Below are 20652 nucleotides of genomic sequence, written 5' to 3'. Positions count from 1 at the left end.
TACATATGAGAGAACAAAGTTTAAAAAGTTAACTCGGTCAGAGGCCAAGGCTACAGAGCTAGTAAGTGGTGCAGTGTCCCTGGCTGCAGTGTTTCTGCCCCATAAGCACGGAGATCCAGTTCAGTATCCCCTCCATCTATCTTAACCAGCCTTCACCAGCTGTCCCCTAGGACTCAGCTTAGAGACACCTTCTCTATGATACCTTTTGACCTTCACATTAACTCAAGGCCAGGGAGCCTGTGCTGCTTGTTCCTCAACTGTGCTTTGACTTTGCTGAGTCCGAGGCACAGGTTATTCCAAGGACAGGATGATATTGTAGTTAGTGTTTCTCTTTCCAGAAAAGGCTGCTCTTGCAGCATGCTAGAGGACAGCAGGCAGCTGCATTCCCCTCAATCAAAGGCAGGCAGACTTTTCCATTGTCCATGAACTCTTCCCTTGATTTGCATGCATTTATTTATTGCTCACAGGTGCCTCAGATGGAAGAATTGCAGAATCTTTATTAAAGATTTCTTTTACCAAAGAAAGAGAGTTCCTATCGAACAAAATGGATGTACTGTTTTTGCAGAGCTTTCCAGTGGTAAGAATGGAAGTCCCTTTAGGAATGGCTCAGTGCCTGGGTATCTCTGAGGTTTTGATGTATTGCAAATTCAGCCCTCAAGCAGGCAGGTGGGAATTCTTTCTCACTAGTCAGGAGGTGATCTAACAGCTGAAGTCAGAGTTGTAAGTTTGACTTACTCCTGTTTCCCTAGGTATGCCAAAATGTGATGTGAGTTAAATAACCTGTAAAGAGAAAACAACACACACATTTATCTGAGGCAAGAAAGAAACAATATGAATTAATGTGCTCTGCAACTCATTGTTTAAACACATTTTTGAAGTTATGTATGTGTTAATTTTTGTTTTTGTTTTTGTTTTTTTTGGAACTTTTATTTAATAAATATAAATTTCCAAAGTACAGCTTTTGGATTACAGTGGCTTTTCCCCCCCCCATAACTTCCCACCCACCCGCAACCCTCCCATCTCCCACTCCCTCTCCCATTCCATTCACATCAAGATTCATTTTCAATTATCTTTATATACAGAAGATCAATTTAATATATATTAAGTAAAGATTTCAACAGTTTGCACCCACACAGAAACACAAAGTGTAAAGTACTGTTTGAGTACTAGTTATAGCATTACTTCACATTGTACAACACAGTAAGGAGAGATCCTACATGAGGAGTAAGTGCACAGTGACTCCTGTTGTTGACTTATGTGTTAATTTTTTTTTTAAAAAAGCTTTTTTTCCCCATAAAACTGTAGTACCATTTGGATCATTAGTGTTTTTTCCATTTTTAAACTTACCAAATTTTCAGACAGGTTGGTTTTTCTTTGTCCCTGAAAATCCAGTTAAAACTGACTCAGATCTGATCTGTGAAGCCCAACATTTCTTGAACTTATCAGAAGACTCCTGGCTGCATTGAACTTAATCAGCTTTGGCTTTGGTTTAGGAACCTCCTATTTTACTATGTGCACCCATTGCTTTCCTCTCTGTTCCAGTTGTTTCTTTCCTCGGTTTTCCCCAATGCTCATCACATGTGGTTGGGCATTTTTAGACTTTTGTTGGAGCATTGGGTAATATGATGATGATATAACAAAGCACAGCATATAGCCAAAATTAAAATTGATGAGCTATTGTTATTATAAAACCTTTGAAAGCCATTTTACAACCCATCTATTTTTCCTCCTCCATTTTCTTATGAATCCTCCCACTTTCCCATTCTACTTAGGTTTTAGCTATTATATTTCTGAAGATATTTTCTCTTTTTGGTCCTCTGATATTTGTACTATGCATATGTTGGTGCGCTTCCTTATGTTCAACATTTTTCTGAGGCTGTGTTCATTTTTCTTACTGCTTTTCTCTCTCTATTCTTTAGATTTCATTATCTCTTCTGATTTAACTCCAACTTTATCCTTTTTCTTCTTGATATATCCTCTATAATGATCTACCTTGTATTGCATTTATTGCTTCAGATTTAATTTCTGTCAACTCAGATCTGTTTTGTGCTCTTTTATAGGTTGAATTGTGTTTCTCCAAAATTTGTGTCTTGAAGTTTTACAGAATGTGACCTTATTTGGAAACAGGGTTGCTAAAGGTGTCATTAGTTGAGATGAGGTCATAATGCAGTAGGGTTGGACTTCAGGCTAACATCACTGGTGTCCTTATAAAACATACATACACAAGCACAAGGAGAATACCACATGAAGATTAAGACAGACAAGGAGATAAGTCAAGGAACACCAAGGAGAATCTAGGTGAGAGACATGAAACATTCATGTTTTGTGTTCCTCAAGAAGAACCAACCCTGCCAACACCCTCATCTAGGACTTCCAGCATCCAGAACTGTGAGACAAAAAGTCCTGCTGTTTATGCTGCCCAGGTTGTGGTATCATTATAGAAGTCCTTGGAAACTCCTATTCACTTTTTTAGTGATTTTTATAACTTTCAGTACATCTTATCAATACCAGAACTTTTATCTGATTTTATTTATAATTACTATTTATTTGTTAATATTCTCTATTTGGTGGGTCATTATTTCCATAATTTCTTTTAATTCTTTTTTTTTTTTTTGACAGGTAGAGTTAGTGAGAGAGACAGAGAGAAAGGTCTTCCTTTTTCGTTGGTTCACCCCCCAAATGGGCGCTATGGCCAGTGCGCTGCACCGATCTGAAGCCAGGAGCCAAGTGCTTCCTCCTGGTCTCCCACATGAGTGCAGGGCCCAAGCACTTGGGCCATCCTCCACTGCCTTTCTGGGCCACAGCAGAGAGCTGGACTGGAAGAGGAGTAACCGGCACAGAATCTGGTGCCCCAACCGAAACTAGAACCCAGGGTGCTTGCGCCGCAGATGGAGGATTAGCCAAGTGCGCCGTGGTGCCGGCCCTTTTAATTCTTTAAATGGGATTTCCTTTAGTTATTTGAATGCATTTATAATGACTATTTTGAAGTCTTTGCTTGTTAAGTCCAGTATCTGAATCCCCTCAAAAGCATTTTTTTCTCTTTTGTTTTCTACTTTTTATTTATTATGCACATGCACACACAGATTGGCAGAGAGAGAAAGCTTCCATCCTCTGGTTCACAGCTGAAATCAGGAGCTGGAACTAGGAATCAAACCCAGGGCCTTCAATGCTGGACACAGGTGTCTTGTGTGGTGGCCTAACCACGAGGCCAAATGTCCACTCCAAGGCAGTTTCTTTTACTTGCTTTTTTTTTCACTCCTGGGTATAGGTCACATATAGGCCTGATAAATTTCTGTTGAAAAGTATATAAACTGTATAATTTTAGTCAATATTTTGTAGCAAATATGGATGCTGATGCTACTTCTCCCTCAGGGGGTTTGTTTTGTTGTTTGCTTGTTTTATTTGTTTGTTTAGAGACTTGAGTGAATTAGTTTCATGAAATCTACTTTCCTGATAGGTGTTGACTACCACAGTCCATTCTTCTTGCTTTTGTCTCCAAGGCTAGGGGAAGGGGTAGTTCCTGGGTCAGCATAAGCCAGTATTGGTCAAAGGTTGTGCTTTAGCTCCTTAGTCAGAATTCCATGCATTGTGATTGGACATCTGTGTGGCTTAGAGGTTACTTTCATAGTTAATGATCTCCTGATTTTGCCCAACATTCAGTTGATACAAGTAGCTTGAAGCTTCTGTCTAGTCATGATGAGATGGTGCAGTTTTGAACCTGTGCACAGTCTTCCATATCGCTGTAGAGGACCATGATTTTATTTTTAAGCCTGACTTTTTAGGAGGCACTGTTGGTTCCACTATCTTATATTTCACTCAGTGTTTAATTCTATTTGCCTACTAAGTCTCTTGAACCAAGAAGGCTTGTGTCAGTTGTTGTGCCTGTGTAGAGCTTGGGTCATGCCTTCAAGTTCTCCCTACATCCTGCTCTGGTTGCTGCTCAGTGGGTGCAGTCTGCTGCTTGCACGCAGGCTTCCCAACCCCCAGGGTTGGCTGAGACCTCTGGAAAGTTTGTCCCGCCTGTTTCTTTCCCTGCCTTTCTCTGTGACACTTCATTTGCTGCTGCTAGTGTGGGGCTGCTAGCCCCAGAATTGGTCACTCCCACAGCTCCTTTGTGTTTGGCAGTTAGGTGTGGAATTCTTGAAGCTTTGTCTCTAATGAAGTCAGTTCTTTCAGGCAGAGCTGCAGAGTTCTTCCTCCTTAAGGTCAACCTCTCTGACCTGCCTCTGTCTGGCCAGAACTGACGTGACAGTTCCCGTTCTGCAAGAGAGCAGAGGGAGATTTTGATAATCTCTGGTCTTCTTGTCTTACTTCTCCAAGCATAGACTGTCCTGTGAATCTGGGGCTGGGTGTTTGGGGCCTCAGTATCCTTAACCTGCTTTTCCTGAGATAGACTCTGTGTCCAAAAGTAGGGCTGGGTGAGGGAAGAAGACCTCAGTCCTCTCTGCCTTTAATACTGTTGGGGGTTGAGATACTAGCAGCCTGATTCTTCCAGCATGAAAGGGTGGCCCTAGACTGGGGGCAGGGGGTGAGGATGAGAGAACCCCATCTTGTTGCTGTACATGTCAGATGTAGAGATTCGAATACATACACCTGGGAGCTTGAGTAGGAGTAGTTCATGGTTCAAATGCCACAGATTCTCTATGTAAAGATTTCATAGATTTTCTTGAACTTGATTTTCTCCATTTTGCTGTATATCCTTATGACATTTCTGAAGACTTTACATGACTTTTTAGAAATAATTGTTGCCAGTTGAATGGTGGTTGTGCTGAGAACACTAGTAGATCATAAAGCCATTCCAGAAATCCTGCCTGCCCATTTAATTTTTGCTGGTTGGCTCCAGCTATTCATCCTTTTTTGCCTTTTTTGTCTGATATCTTCTTTTCTTCTTCCTTGTTGTTTACCCCATCCCAAATAACTTGAATGTGGAGTAATTTAGTTAATCCTCTCCAAACAAACATGGCCTATTGAGATATTTACTAAGCAAAATTGGTTCTTCTCTCCCAGGACTAATTCTGAAATAATGATGTCAATTTAACAACATTTCCTCCCATGATATATTCTTTTGTACAGCTTATCGACTCTAACCCTACATGTGAGTGCAGAGCCAGGCATTGTGCTGGGACCCTGCTGGGGGCAGGATTCCTGCCTCAGAGAGGCTCTCAGTCTTCTACAGGAATCAGATGTGGAAGAGCCTGATGAAGCCTGTGTGTATAGGGTAAAATGGAGTGCATGAAAGGGTTGGGGCTGTTTGCTCCCAAGATTTCACATACGATTCCAGCAAAGGAAACAAAGGACATTTCATAGAGGGGAATAGCAGGGACACATAGATATGTGAATAGTGAACTTTAAGCAATTACAAGTACTTCAGTTTGGAAAGAGGGAATGAGTTTGGTGATGCTGTTAAGAAAGTCTAAAAAAGTGGACAGAGACTTGCTATCTGTGTTTATTAAGTGTTTCAGATCCTGCTTCTATAATTACACATGATTCACCATAGATGACTCATATTAGTTGAGGCCTCCTGTTATCTGATCACTGTGCTGGACTCTGTGGGACACAGGGAAGGCTTCCCATTAAGAACTGCTTAACCCTTGACTGGAATGTTAACCATGTGCCTCAGTATCTCACATCGTAAAGGGAGTACCCAGACATCCCCATCCTAGGACTTGTCAAGAGGTAGTTAAGCTTGTCCTCTGAAGCTTACACTATTTTCCTCCTAGCTTGTATAAGTGGAAGAGAAGATCCTCAGGGGGGAATTCATGGGAAAGCTGCCGATACAGGGGAGATGGTAGTAACGATCTTCTGATCTCAGGAGAGTGAGGGGCACCAAGAGAACCACTCAGAAATACTGGGAGTACCTACAAAAGGGGGACTTTGGTGTCTTAATCCTTGTTCAATGTACAACACATACATGTACAAAGACAATATAGTAAATAGATTATACACATATTCACCCACTTATTCCTCATGGATATCATATAATATCAATATTTGAAATCTTCCCTTTTATATATGGGGCACTGGGAATTGGTCAGTGTCATGTGTGTGGTAAAATAATCAGGTTAAATAATGTGAGCCTGGCTACCCTATTGCCTCTCTTGGTGGGTGGAGGGCTCCTGCCATTTTGTAGGAATCAGCCAAAGGGTATGTGTGGCTTGTTGGAATGAGGAAATCCTAGGCTGAGAGGAAGGAAGCTGAGCAGAGTCATCAGGACAGTTTAGGAAGCAGGGGTCATTACCCAGTGAACAGGGGAGAGAAGAGTGGAGGAGTGAAAGAATGGACCACACTTCTTACCTATGTGTGGAATGCCCCAAGGCAGAAGAATAGTTTTGCATTAAATATAGCACTAAACCACAATTTTAATGATTGAAAGTGCATCCCAGTTATTGGAATTTAAGGAATCAACACTTATGTCCTGTTCCTTCACTGATTTTTGTCTGAGTCAACAGATACAGAAGTTTGAGGGGGCTGTAAAATCCAACATTGTTTCAACTTTTCACAGATAGAACTGGTTGAGGAATAAGGTTTCTGTTGTACTGCACATGGCTTTCCTAAAATCTTATCTCAGAACTCACATTCTTATCCACTAACAGGCAGTGCTGAAATTGAAAAAGTGCTGTTCACAAAGTGAGGGAGGAGGAAGAAATAAGAGGCAAGGGATTCCTCCAAAGTATACTCTTCCCTGTTGAAATACGAGGAGTGGAGAATTAGTGACTTGACAGTGGCAAAAGCTGCAATAACTAGAATCTGAAAGTGACTGAAAAAATGGGCTCTTTCACAAAACTGGCATGAGGCAGGAAGAGTGTGGACAGAGCATGTTTGAAGGCAGTGGTTGGTTGGTGTAAAATAAAATTGTCCCCTGAGACACAGAAGTTCCACCCATTCCACAATTCAGTGATATGTGCACATGAAATCATTTGTACTCATCTTCCATTGGGTGAGAGAACATGCAGCCATAACTTGTTTCTAAATGTGAACTATGGTCCCTCTTCATTTATTTATTTCACTTCATTACTTATTTATACTATTTATGCTTCCCCCATCACAGTTCTCCCACTGATTGCAATGTTATTCAAGTTAATTTTCATAAATAAATTATTCCAACAATGGATTAAGTATAAATTAGTTGACATAATTGTGCATCCATTTTGGTAAATACAGTATGTGATGTTAAGTATTTTATGCTAATATAAGCTCTTGGTTTCTCTGATCGTTAAAATTTTCTGAATAATAATAAATCACATCCTCCTTATTCTTTAGGTTTCTTTAAACCCCATGGATTTCAATAGGAATAGGAATGAAGGAAAATAAAAAGTGTTCTTAGCTAGAATCCTTTATAAAGTACAGCAAAATAGAAAACACATACACTCTTAATGAAAGTATTTTTCATTCCCATCAGTAGATCATTTTTTCTGCCTTAATTTTGAGGGACTTCCCCAAACAGCAAGATTGAGTATAGTCATTTAAAGAAATTCAACCCTTGAAAATTGGTAACTCCTGTTCCATAATTCAAAGTAATTTTGGGGCTCAAAGACCATCCTAAGGCTAAAACAATTTATTTTGAAGATGTGTTGCACGGAGAGTTCTTCATCATTGTCTTCTTTTCCTTGTATCCCTCATCTTTCACTTCCTTTCTCTTTGTCCCTGTCCCCCTTCCCCTCTGCAACTCAGCCTTCCCTCTCCTCCTCCTTCCACTCTTCAGCAGATTCAGACTTGATTTTCAGGATCATTGGTTCCCTGAAGACCCTGAAGAGAGAATGTCTTTCTCCTGAGAATTCCAGCAAAGCCTTTGGAAGGCTGGGTCTGGCCTGGCTCAGGCCACATCCCCATGTATGTGAAGTGGCCTGAAGGATATGACTCTGGTGGACATGGACTTGGTTATATTCTAGGGCAAGATGGGAATGTGGGATGGTGAGTCACCAAGATGCAATGATAGGAATGGGTGACTGTGGGGAGCAACTCGGACTAGACTAAGTTACTTGAATTAAGACTTATTCTATGCATCTGCTCTCCCACAATATGGCGCTGAGAAGGGAGAAACAGCTTCTACACAGCTGCCTCCAGTTCAACCAATAAACTGTAGGACCTGCTCCTGATTGGAGGAGAGCAGCGTACTCGGCGTGTGGGTAGCAGAGTTGGGATTGGTGGAAGAGGACTATAAAGGAGGAGAGAGACAACATGCACCGGGAACATCTAAGGGGAACATCTAAGAAGAACACCTGTGCAGCCCCCGAGAGAGCCGGCCGGCGGTGTGCCGCTCCCCCGCGGAAGTGGGGAAGGTGGCAGGGGGAACCGCCCTTCCACGGAGGTGGAAGGGACGGTAGCCAACCCGGGAAGAACCAGCAGCAAACCCAGGAAGGGCCGAGCAGACGAAAGAACAGCGCAGGGTCCTGTGTCGTTCCTCCACCAAGAGGGGGAGCGACATAATGGTGCCGTGACTCGGATATGAAGCCTAGGCAGGGTTTAGTGTCGTTCCTCCATGAAGAGGGGGAGCGACAGGTGACTCCTGAGAGCATTAGAAATACTCCCTTGCCAAAAAGTGAGGAAAGCATCCACAATGAGGCCACTCACAGCTGATCTGCAGGGATTCCAATAGCCGTGAGTCAAGAAATCTGAGGCCCCGGTAAGCATGAGCTCAGCTTGAGTTCTTCCTTCTCTGCAGACCACTGTCATGGCAACATTAGGATTATCACAGACATTTTGATTTTTATCCATCAATTTCTTTAACCACTTCAAATAAACTTAGGGTAAACATACAAACAGTCTTTACAGGCTGACGCCACGGCTCACTTGGTTAATCCTCTGCCTGTGGCACTGGCACAATGGGTTCTAGTCCCGGTTGGGGTGCCGGATTCTGTCCTGGTTGCTCCTCTTCCAGTCCAGCTCTCTGCTGTGGCCTAGGAGGGCAGTGGAGGATGGCCCAAGTGCTTGGGCCCTGCACACGCATGGGAGACCAGGAGGAAGCACCTGGCTCCTGGTTTCCGATTGGTGTAGCGTGCTGGCCATGGAGGCCATTTGTGGGGTGGACCAACGGAAGGAAGACCTTTCTCCCTGTCTCTCTCTCACTGACTAACTCTGCCTGTCAAAAAAAAAAAAAAAGTCTTTAGAAACATTTATGGAAAAATGCACATGATGAAAAAACTATGAATATATTTCAAAACTTTTTTGAATTTCATTTTCCCATAAACTTCTTGAAATATCATTATAAGTATGTTTTTTTTTTTTGCTAACCCTATCAAATAATATAAATTGGGAAAAAAGACTTCTTAAAGGTACTTTTTAGACATTAGAAATTAAAGGAATTTAAAATAAAAACATTGTGTGTTTACTCCACAATGGAAATAGCACTATACAGGAAGTCAGAATACTCCCATTTAGTATCGCTTGATTTGGGACTAGTTGCGTCACTTCTATGCATTGGTTTTCTCATCTGTAAAGTCAGGGTAATCCTATGACTTGCAAGGTTATTTTGAAGATTAAATGAAAGTTATTGCGTATCAATTATCAATCTGGCAAAATGCTAACATTGATGAATAAGTGTTCAGTTAGTTCTAACTCATCTTTAAATCTACAAAATTACCTTGAAATATCACTGTAGTCAAACTCTTTAAAGATAGGAAACTATCCAGGAAACTATTTAGGATTACTCAAATCCATGTCCATGACTTTCAAGAATTAATGAAATTGACAATACTGTAATTGCCTATTTCATTTTAGAAACTTATCAGATGGATTCTATTTTATTTTTTTATGGTTTATTTTTATTTTTTGTTTGAGAGGGAGAGGGGGAGGGGGAGGGGGAGGGAGAAAGATTGATTGATTCCCAAGTGTTCCTGAAATACCTGCAATGACCAGAGCTGGGCCAGGTCTAGAGCCGTGAACTGGGAACTCAATAAAGGTCTAATTGGTGGGTGGCAGGGACCCAATTACTTGAGCCATCATCTATGTCCTTATGGGGTCTTTATTTTATTTTATTTTTTTATTTTTTGACAGGCAGAGTGGACAGTGAGAGAGAGACAGAGACAGAGAGAAAGGTCTTCCTTTGCCGTTGGTTCACCTTCCAATGGCCACTGCAGCCGGCACATCGTGCTGATCCGAAGCCAGGAGCCAGGTGCTTCTCCTGGTCTCCCATGGGGTGCAGGGCCCAAGCACTTGGGCCATCCTCCACTGCACTCCCTGGCCATAGCAGAGAGCTGGCCTGGAAGAGGGGCAACCGGGACAGAATCCGGCGCCCCGACTGGGACTAGAACCCAGTGTGCTGGCGCCACAGGTGGAGGATTAGCCTATTGAGCCGCGGCGCCGGCCTATGGGGCCTTCATTGGTAGGAAACTAGACTCACAGTGGCTTAAAAGTTTCACAAAGGAGGCTGAAATGACAGATTTCAAAGAGGCAGCCCCAGTCCAAATAGAGAGCACTCTAGAGGGTTGCTATTGCAAGCCTGAAGAACCTGGAGTCTGATGACCACGTACATCAGCAACATAAATTGTGCCCACTTTGGAAGGAAGAGCCAGATGCAGAGAGCATGAGCACCCCCCTTCTGCTTTTTTTGTTCCATCTGTGTCTCCAGTCTTTTTGGTGACACCCACCGCAATGAAGGTGTTTCTTTTCTACTCAGTTTGCTATCCCACCTGCCCAAATTGTGTGAAAACACCCTTACAGACACACAGAAAAATAAGATTACTTTTCCAATTCTTAAGGCATTCCTCTATCTGGTAAAGTTGACAACCAAAATTAACCACCATAGTCTGTAAGGCTCATACAAATTGGATTATTTCATTCTTCTTGTCTATTTTGCAGCTGTCTTTAAACTAGATTTTCTCTATCACGTCTATCTCCTCTCCCTGAAGGGCATGAATATTTGATGGTGACTAGTTGAAGGTTGCCTCAGTTACAAGCATTTCACTAGAACTGCTTCATTTGTTGAAGAACAATGATAGCACTATTAAGTTCATATTAAATTAGGTTGTCATAAATCAAATATACACAAAGCATTTTTAAGGCAAAATTAGATATGTATTCACTTTTATTTTGGAAGTGGAAGTCAGATATGAATGTATTTTGTATTTTTGGGTCTATTTTGTGGAGAACAGACACCAGGTTGAACCCCAAGATCTCTGACACCTGGTGTTCAAATTCTTGTGTGACCGCTTTCCCTTGTGATCTGTACCTAGCTTTTAGCCAGATGACCATGGCAAAGGTGATAGGATCCTTATGATCACATGGATGTGATTCTGAGGTCATGTTACATGAAACTGTAGCACTTTCTGGCTGGAGCCTCTCCCTTCCTTGCTAGCTTTGAAGCAGCAACCTGACAAAAAATGGAGCCATTGTGTTGGGAGAAGCCACATGGCAGGAACTCCAGGCAGTCATTGAGAGCTGAGGATGGGCTCTGTACTATAATGAGCAAAAAATGAGGCTGTCATTTCTGTGCAGCAATAAAACAACCTGAGAGAGCTTCAAAGCAGATCCTTCTGCAGCTGAGTCTCTGATGAGACCAAAGCTTCACTCAACAGGACTTTGTTTTTTAACCTTGTGAGACCCTGAGGTAGAGGACTCAGTTAAGCCACACTTGCACTGCTGACCCACAGGAACCACAGACAAAAGCTATAGATACAGGCTGGCACTGTGGCATTGTAATTTAAGCCTCTGCCTGTGGTGCTGGCATCCCGTAAAGGCACTGGTTTGAGTCCCGGCTGCTCCACTTTTGATCCAACTCCTTACTAATGGCCTGGGAAGGCAATGGAAGATGCCCCCAGTGCTGGGGTCTCTGCGCCCACATGGGAGACCCAGAAGAAGCTCCTGGCTTTGGATGGGCCCAGCTCCAGCCATTGTAGTCATTTGGTGAGTGATCCAGTGGATGGAAGACCTCTCCCTCTCTCCCTCTGTAACTCTATCTTTCAAATAAATAAATCTTCTCCTTTTTTTTTGACAGGCAGAGTGGATACTGAGAGAGAGAGACAGAGAGAAAGGTCTTCCTTTGCCGTTGGTTCACCCTCCAATGGCCTCCGCGGCCGGCGCACCGCGCTGATCTGATGGCAGGAGCCAGGTACTTATTCTGGTCTCCCATGGGGTGCAGGGCCCAAGCACCTGGGCCATCCTCCACTGCCTTCCCTGGCCACAGCAGAGAGCTGGCCTGGAAGAGGGGCAACTGGGACAGAATCTGGCGCCCCAATTGGGACTAGAACCCGGTGTGCTGGCGCCGCAAGGCGGAGGATTAGCCTAGTGAGCCGCGGCACCGGCCTCAAATAAATAAATCTTAAAATAAAAAGCTATAGATGATTAAGAGTTATTTTTTTAAAAAAAGTACTACTTTTATGGTTATTGGTTATTCATCAATACATAACTAATATGTGTTTTTCCAAAATTTGTCACCAGACCATATGCCCCATCATTAGCATCTGATAAACTGATGAATAGAAACAAGGAATGATTTTGGAGTGAGTATTTAGCCTAGTAGTCAAAATGCCCGCATCTCACTTCAGAGGACCTGGGTTTTATTTCTGACTCCAGCTTGCTGCCAATGCAGACTCTGGGAGATAGCAGTGCTGGCTCAGGTGATTAGATTCCTGCCACCCATGTTAGAGACCCGGGTTGCATTCCTGGCTCATAGGATTGATTTAGAAATGAACCAGAGGATGGGTGCTCTTTGATCTCTCACTCCTTCCCTTTTGGTATGTTAAATAAGTAATTAAGAAATGATTTGTATCCATAGCATGACACAGATAATTATTATCAATGTATATTGGTCTATTTGGCATGCTGCTTTATAAAGAGAAAAGGTTTACTTTGGCTCATGGGTCTGGAGGTGCAAGGTCCAGGGGCATTGTCTGGTGATGGTCTTTCTGCTGGCAGAATCCTGTGAGGTGGTTAAGAGCTTCACATGTCAAGAGACAGGGAGTACACCTGTTTCTATCTGCCTGTCTGCTCTCTCTCTCTTTTCTCATAAAGCCACCAGGGTTAAACTATGGGGGCTCTACCCTAACAGCTTTATCTAAACTTAATCATTTTCCAAAGGGCCTATCTCTAAACTCTGTAGTCAGATTAAGTTCCCACCCTCTCACCCTCTTCATACTTCAAAATGGGGATAAAACTTCAACACCTGGAGTCTTGGGAGGGATTCAAACCATATCCACATCATAGCACAAGGAGTAGATGATATATCTACAGTTAAGTAGGAACTGGTCAAAGCACTAGCCTGGCTAGCATTCAGATTCTGGATTCCAGGCCCAGTTCCAGGCCCAGTTTTAACATTTCCTTTCTTTCTTTTTTTTTTTTTTTTTTTTTTTTTTGATAGGCAGAGTGGACAGTGAGAGAGAGAGACAGAGAGAAAGGTCTTCCTTTGCCGTTGGTTCACCCTCCAATGGCCACCTTGGGCCACAGCAGAGAGCTGGCCTGGAATAGGGGCAACCGGGACAGAATCCGGCGCCCCGACTGGGACTAGAACCAGGTGTGCCGGCGCCGCTAGGTGGAGGATTAGCCTAGTGAGCCTCGGTGCCAGCTCTAACATTTTTTATCACTATTATTCTTGACTCTTTCCCTGTTCATATTACAAGTGAAGGCCGGCGCCGCGGCTCACTAGGCTAATCCTCCGCCTAGCGGTGCCGGCACACAGGGTTCTAGTCCCGGTCGGGGCGCCGGATTCTTTCCCGGTTGCCCCCTTCCAGGCCAGCTCTCTGCTGTGGCCAGGGAGTGCAGTGGAGGATGGCCCAGGTGCTTGGGCCCTGCACCCCATGGGAGACCAGGAGAAGCACCTGGCTCCTGCCATCGGATCAGCGCGGTGCACCGGCAGCAGCGCACCAGCCGCGGTGGCCATTGGAGGGTGAACCAACGGCAAAAGGAAGACCTTTCTCTCTTTTCTCTCTGTCTCTCTCTCTCAGTATCCACTCTGCCTGTCAAAAAAAAAAAAAAAGAAAAAAAAAGTGAAGTCTCATGTTTTATTAAACTAGGAGATCTATCAGCATGCATATTAAAATTTAGACAAAGACTGTTAAATGTAGATTATTTCATTTGTTACTATAGTAAAGAGAAATGATACTTTTCATTTCCAAGTAAAAAAAAATTGAAATGTTTGAATGTTTGGACTTTCTACATCCCCTGCCCACAAAAAAAAAGGAGGTAAAGAAAAAAATGAAGATTAATATTTTTGGATCACAAAAGGAAATTAAAAATAAACCTAGTTAACACTACCCATTTTATTCTTTAAAAATTTTAGGGTACGAAATATATTAATTTTCTTTTGTTACATATTTTTAAAAAAATCCTATCCAGTAGGGGTCAGCAAAGTAATCTTCAAAATAATCACAGGTGCTTTCTCTCAGTTTCACAGAAACACAGCTAGGTAAATTATAAGAATTTTTTTCTTACATTTTTCTACAGAGCGATATGTTACCTCAGTGTATTTACAATTAAGAAATAATTTACAATTAAGAAAAAATAACTTCCTGACCAGAAAAAAGTGTTTTCTCCTTTTTTCTCCACCCATATAATAAAAAAAGTTAATTCTAAAATAGGAAAACAATACAACCTCTTGGTTTTGGTTCATATTACAGTAAAATAGGGATCTCGTGTGCTTGGATGGTTCAAAGAAGATATCATGATGTTGTGGGTAGGTTTTCAGGAATGTGTGGCCTATTGTAGTCTATCATTGTCTAAGAAGACCAAATAGATTCTTAGCAGGAAAGTTTCTAGAATAAAAAGCACAGACACATAACAACATTGTTCTGAAATATAAGTATTTAAGAGGAGAATAGAATCAATATATATTTAGAAAAGTATTCTAAGGTGAAACTTGTGTTCCTTTTCTCCCACCCCAGGAGACCATGGTAAGAGTTTGTGGGAAATCCCAGTACAACAGTAGGAGGATGGGAGGGCAGGCCTTGGAGAGGAAAGGGAGCTGGTTTTCCAGGGAAGGTGTGGCGTCTCAAAGGCAGCCACATTCTGAAGGAGGGCTTGTGAGAAGACTGGATAACCAGCCAGCTCACAGCACTAGACAAGGGAAGCAGCATAGAGGGGAGCGTGGCCAGGCAACAGGGAAGATGAGGAGAGAAGCAGAGTAGAAATGAGAAGATTCCATTCGTTTTGGTTATGTTGACCTTTTCTTCAAATATAATATAGGTCAAGAATGTGCATGTACTATAAGAATAAAACTCAATAAAATATATAAATATTAATACATAGTATGGAAATAAGTAGTTACAAAGATATAATGTGCTCCACTGGCAGCTAGACTATGAAGGGAGAATAGAAAATTGAAAAAGAAAAATCAACATTGCAAAGAATTACACTAAAATTTGTAAAAATATATCAAAGAGCCAACCCAACCAAACCATGAGGTCCACTCTAGACTAAATTCCAACTCCTTTAACTTAACTTGTTCAAGCTCATGAGTTCCAAAACAATACTGCTGGATAAACTCATCCAACCAATAACTCTTTAGGGACCACAGAGATCTATAGATGAGATGCCTGACTGGTCCAGAAACTCCCCAGTTAACTAAATTTTGACCATTCCCTGGCTGCTCCATTTTATGACTGATTTCACCCTCCAAGTTCTTATAAACACCTCCTGCATGATTCCTACCTTTTGAGACATCTTACGATTTCCCTTCCTATTTGATCTTTCTTGCTGCATCAGGTAAAATGAGTCAAAGCCACTGCTCAGTACACGTGTGTTCCTGGTGGACTTTGACTTACGAGCGACAACTCATGAACACTGCAGTTTAACATAGTACTCAGATCAAGAAATGTCACTTCCAGCATCCCCGAAGTTTCCTTACCCCTCCCCTCCCATTTGTGACCATTCTATGAAAACTGCTAATTGGATTTCTATTATCAAGTATGGCTTTTACTTGTTTTAAACTTTTTATGAAATCAAAACCAAACACACTTTCTTGTGTCTCTTGTTCAGTATTGTTTTTTGTAATTCCTTCATTTGTGTGCATATCAGTAGTCTGTGCATGACTTTGTTTTGACATTTACTGTTAGCCATTTGAGTTGTTTCCACTGTTGTGTAGTTACAAATAATGCTGCTCTGAATGGTCTTAAACATGTTTTTTATTATTATTATTTTTTTTACTTGAGAGTCAGAGTTACACAGAGAGAGGAGAGGCAGATAGAGAAAGAGAGAGGTCTTCCATCCGATGGTTCACTCCCCAATTGGCCGCAATGGCTGGAACTGCGCCAATCCGAAGCCAGGAGCCAGGAACTTCTTCCGGGTCTCCCACATGGGTGCAGGGGCCCAAGGATTTGGGCCATCTTCCACTGCTATCCCAGGCCATAGCAGAGAGCTGGATGGGAAGTGGAGTAGCCGGGATTAGAACTAGTGTCCATATGGGATGCCGGCGCTTCAGGCCAGGGAGTTAACCCACTGCACCAGAGCGCCAGCCCCTTTTACATGTTTTCTTGCATGTGCTACTTTAGTTAGCTGCCTAGGAGTGAAATCATAGTATCTGCATTTGTTCAGCTTTAGTGGCCACTGGAAAGTGGTTTTCCAAGGTATTTATGCTGTACTTCCATGAGCACTGTATGATGCAGTAGTTCTGATTTTTATTTGCACATTAACTTAAAATTCTGGAAGTTTCAGACCCCCCAGAACAATTAAATTAGAGCCTCTGTGAGTGGGGCTAGGGATTCCCAGTTCTTGAGCGCTTCCTAGATGGTTGTAATGGATAGATAGGTTTGAAGCCATTAATCCATAGAGCTTCCAGGACCAGCAGCATTGGACAACAATGGAACACTGCGTGTTATGGAGAAGAGGAATTTAGATACTTGGAAGGGCCACAACTCAGAGCTTCTTAATGAATCAGAAATACCCAACATGCACCGAGTTGAGTAGATTTATGTGCTCATTTTGGGGCCACACTTTAAAAACCACTTATCTCCTTTATGGGTTCCATAAATTTAGCATATTAACTCCAAATGGAAATATTTTTCACTTAGTGAAATCTTATGAAATTAAATAGTGTTTCAGAACTAGAAATTTTGAATCAGGAATAAAGATTGGCAACTATATTCATAAATTAAGAATTCATTTGAATAAAGAGATGGCATACTATAGATTAAATTAAAATATAAATCTACAAAATATTCTTTTAGACATACTTTACAATTTCAATGAATTCCTATATTCTTCAAATCTTTCAGTTATTTTAGTCACTCTGTCATGATGTGCTGGCATCTCCTATAGATTCACTTTGCCCATCTCTGATGATCAATGATATTGATCATCATTTCATGTGCTTATTGTATATTGAATATCTTTTTTTGTGAAGTGTTTCCTCTGTCTCTTGCCCTAAGGTGTGGGGAGCAACTCGGACTAGACTAAGTTACTTGAATTAAGACTTATTCTATGCATCTGCTCTCCCACAATATGGCGCTGAGAAGGGAGAAACAGCTTCTACACAGCTGCCTCCAGTTCAACCAATAAACTGTAGGACCTGCTCCTGATTGGAGGAGAGCAGCGTACTCAGCGTGTGGGTAGCAGAGTTGGGACTGGTGGAAGAGGACTATAAAGGAGGAGAAAGACAACATGCACCAGGAACATCTAAGGGGAACATCTATCTGAAGGAACACCTGTGCAGCCCCCGAGAGAGCCGGCCGGCGGTGTGCCACTCTCCTGCGGAAGTGGGGAAAGTGGCTAGGGAGAACCGCCCTTCCACGGAGGTGGAAGGGATGGTAGCCAACCCGGGAAGAACCAGCAGCAAACCCGGGGAGGGCCGAGCAGACGAAAGAACAGCGCAGGGTCCTGTGTCGTTCCTCCACCAAGAGGGGGAGCGACACTAAGGGTTATCTTTCTTTTCCTAATTAATTCATAAGAAAACATTGAATTTTTTTTTTTTTGGAAGGCAGAGTTAGTGAGAGAGAGAGACAAAAGTCTTGAGAAAGGTCTTCCTTCCGTTGGTTCACCCCCCAAATGGCCGCTACGGCCAGTGCCCTGCAGCCGGCACGCTGCGCTGATCCGAAACCAGGAGCCAGGTGCTTCCTCCTGGTCTCCCATGCAGGTGCAGGGCCCAAGCACTTGGGCCATCCTCCACTGCACTCCCAGGCCACAGCAGAGAGCTGGACTGGAAGAGGAGCAACCAGGACAGAACCGGTGCCCCAACTGGGACTAGAACCTGGAGTGCCGGCGCCGCAGGCACCCAGGCGGAGGATTAGCTTAGTGAGCTGCGGCGCTGGCCGAAAGCATTTAAATTTAACTTTTATATTCTTTCTGGATTTAAACCAAAGTTTTGTTACTTATTAGTTCAATAAGTTTAGGTTGGGCAGGGAGAGGTGTTTGAAGGACAAATGTTGTACAACAGTTTTAGGTACAATTTCAATGTAAATAAAAATAATTCTTAGTTACAAGTAAGAAGCTCCTAGAGCTCTCTATTTTTCATGGCTCTGTTAGATTTTTTTTTCTGAATCCTGAAGATCTTTGAGTACTGATATACAGCCCTTGGTTTTTTATTTTTGTTTCCTGAAATCCCCGGAGGATTCTTTCATTCCATGAGGCTGTCCTGTGGGGAGCAAGCCGGACTGGACTGGGTTACTGGAATTAGGACTTATTCTATGCGTCTGCTCTCCCACAGTATGGCGCTGGGAGAGAGGAGGGCAGCTTCTGCGCAGCTGCCTCCAGTTCAGCCAGTGGACTGTGGGACTTGCTCCTGATTGGGGGAGAGCAGCGTACTCGGCGTGTGGGTAGCAGAGTTGGGATTGGTGGAAGAGGACTATAAAGGAGGAGAGAGACGGCATGCACCAGGAACATCTAAGGGGAACATCTAAGGGGAACACCTGTGCAGCCCCCGAGAGAGCCGGCCGGCGGTGTGCCGCTCCCCTGCGGAAGTGGGGAGGGTGGCCAGGGGGAGCCGCCCTTCCACGGGGGTGGGGGGGGCAGTGGCCGGCCCGGGAAGAACCAGCAGCAAACCCGGGGAGGGCCGAGCAGACAAAAGAACAGCGCAGGGTCCTGTGTCGTTCCTCCACGAAGACGGGGAGCGACATAATGGTGCTGTGACTCGGATATGAAGCCTAGGCAGGGTTTAGTGTCGTTCCTCCACGAAGAGCGGGAGCGACACTGTCCCTTTTATATTCTGATCAGAAAATTGAGGGTTAGAGACACTGAACGATCTGAGAGATAAAGCATGGGATTAAACACAAGCCTGCTGGATTCAAGGGCAGCAGAGTGAGCATGCACTAAACCCTGCTGATTCTTGATAGAGTCCCAACATTTGAGTTAGAGAAGGACATTATTGAGCTATTGCTAGATTTTAGGCATATTTAGGCCTTGGAATTCCAAGCCGCAACCTCTAATCCTTATACCAACTTCTTCCTGTGACTGGCTACAAAAACAGTTAAAAATCATCTGCTGTATCTAACTACATGTTTGTTGAGGATGTGATCAGTGTGATGAATAAGATAGACACAGTTCCTGTGCACATGGTGGTCGCTAGAGACAAGCCTTACAAAAAAGGTTTAAAAGGTCTCTGTCTCTCTCACTGCCCACTCTGCCTGTCTAAAAAAAAAAAGGTCTTTTAGAAAGGATATACACCTGTGATTTTTTTGTCTTGACTACAAAATCAAGGGCAATGGAGCTCAGGGTCCTACACCTTTTTCAGGGCCCTTACTTGATTTACAGTTTCTTTTTTTTTCTATCAACAGACTATTTCTCAACATACTTAAGCATCTAAATCTCTCCCCTCTTTAAATCACAACACAAGAAAACAAAACCAAAGAGATATTGACCTTGCTGCCTCCCACTGCTTCCCATTACTCCAATGCCCACTCTCACCGGGTGGGTGTAGAGTCATGGAAGGAGATTTTCTCTTGGCTACTGTTTTGATTGAAACAGAGAGGATACATGGATGCTTAGACAATTCACAGCCATATATTTGGGGAGTGCATCATGGTCCTGTAACAGCGCCTGCCCTCAGTCTTCAGGGCAATCCAGCTGCCTACTGTTGGCAATGGCTTACGGGATCCATGGGTGTGTTGCTGCTTTTCAAGTGTACTCAGGTGTAGCCTTTCTCATGCCTTAGCATCACGTGATGTGATTGATCGTGCTTTTAATTCTTGCTGCTTTTCCCTCTCCAGTTCTTCCCCTGCTGTTTCCATGCCCTGTGGGCTCTCTGTGTTTGCCTTATCCTTCAGGGCACTGCCCTAGAACTTCTGTGCCCTGTACACCCTCTCCTTGGGCATCACAGCACTCCCTGATGACATTCCCCTCTCACTCCATCCAGTCTACAGCGTGGCTGACCCAAACCGAGACTGGGATCCCAGCGTCCAGCTGCCCATCTGCTGCATATCTCCATGAAGATGTCCGGCATACAATCTGACTCCACACATTCCAGGCAAGGTCATTGTCTTCGTCCTGTATTCTGCTTTCTATGCCATGTCTCAGTGAATGGCGCCCATGTAAGAAGTTGGAAGCTGTCCTTTAACTCTTCTTTCCCTTGATCCTCCTCATCAAGTCAATCACAGATTTTATTTCCTGAGTTTCTTACCTACACTTCCGACATCATCTCTCGCCTCCTTTACTGACACAGCCTCCTAAATGGTCTTCTGGTCACCAATATTTTTCCCAATCAAAATGAATTTTCTTGCTGAAGCTGGAGTTGCCTTTCCAAAGGGCAAATTGATGGCATCCCTCTCTGTTAGAACACTTCAACAGCTCCCCATA

At 43.2% G+C, this 20652-nt stretch overlaps 1 long non-coding RNA gene across 10 annotated transcripts in view; it reads left to right on the top strand.

The window, feature by feature from the left end:
* Positions 1-19969: 19969 nt before the first annotated feature.
* Positions 19970-20652, top strand: part of LOC149122308 (uncharacterized) — a 291013-nt gene continuing 290330 nt past the window's right edge. For 4 of the 10 annotated variants that reach the window (XR_016220633.1, XR_016220635.1, XR_016220632.1 and 1 more), the window contains exon 1: positions 19970-20328. This is a non-coding gene — a long non-coding RNA (uncharacterized LOC149122308). The remainder of the gene's footprint in view (positions 20329-20652) is intronic. The other 6 variants (XR_016220640.1, XR_016220641.1, XR_016220637.1 and 3 more) reach the window with 3 other exon arrangements.

The sequence above is a fragment of the Oryctolagus cuniculus genome, chromosome 14 (genome assembly GCF_051225735.1).
Source record: "Oryctolagus cuniculus isolate XC-2025 breed Fujian yellow rabbit chromosome 14, ASM5122573v1, whole genome shotgun sequence".
Taxonomy (NCBI): Eukaryota; Metazoa; Chordata; class Mammalia; order Lagomorpha; family Leporidae; genus Oryctolagus; species Oryctolagus cuniculus.
The sequence above is the reverse complement of the archived record's forward strand: the minus strand, read 5'-3'. Positions and strand labels throughout refer to the sequence as shown.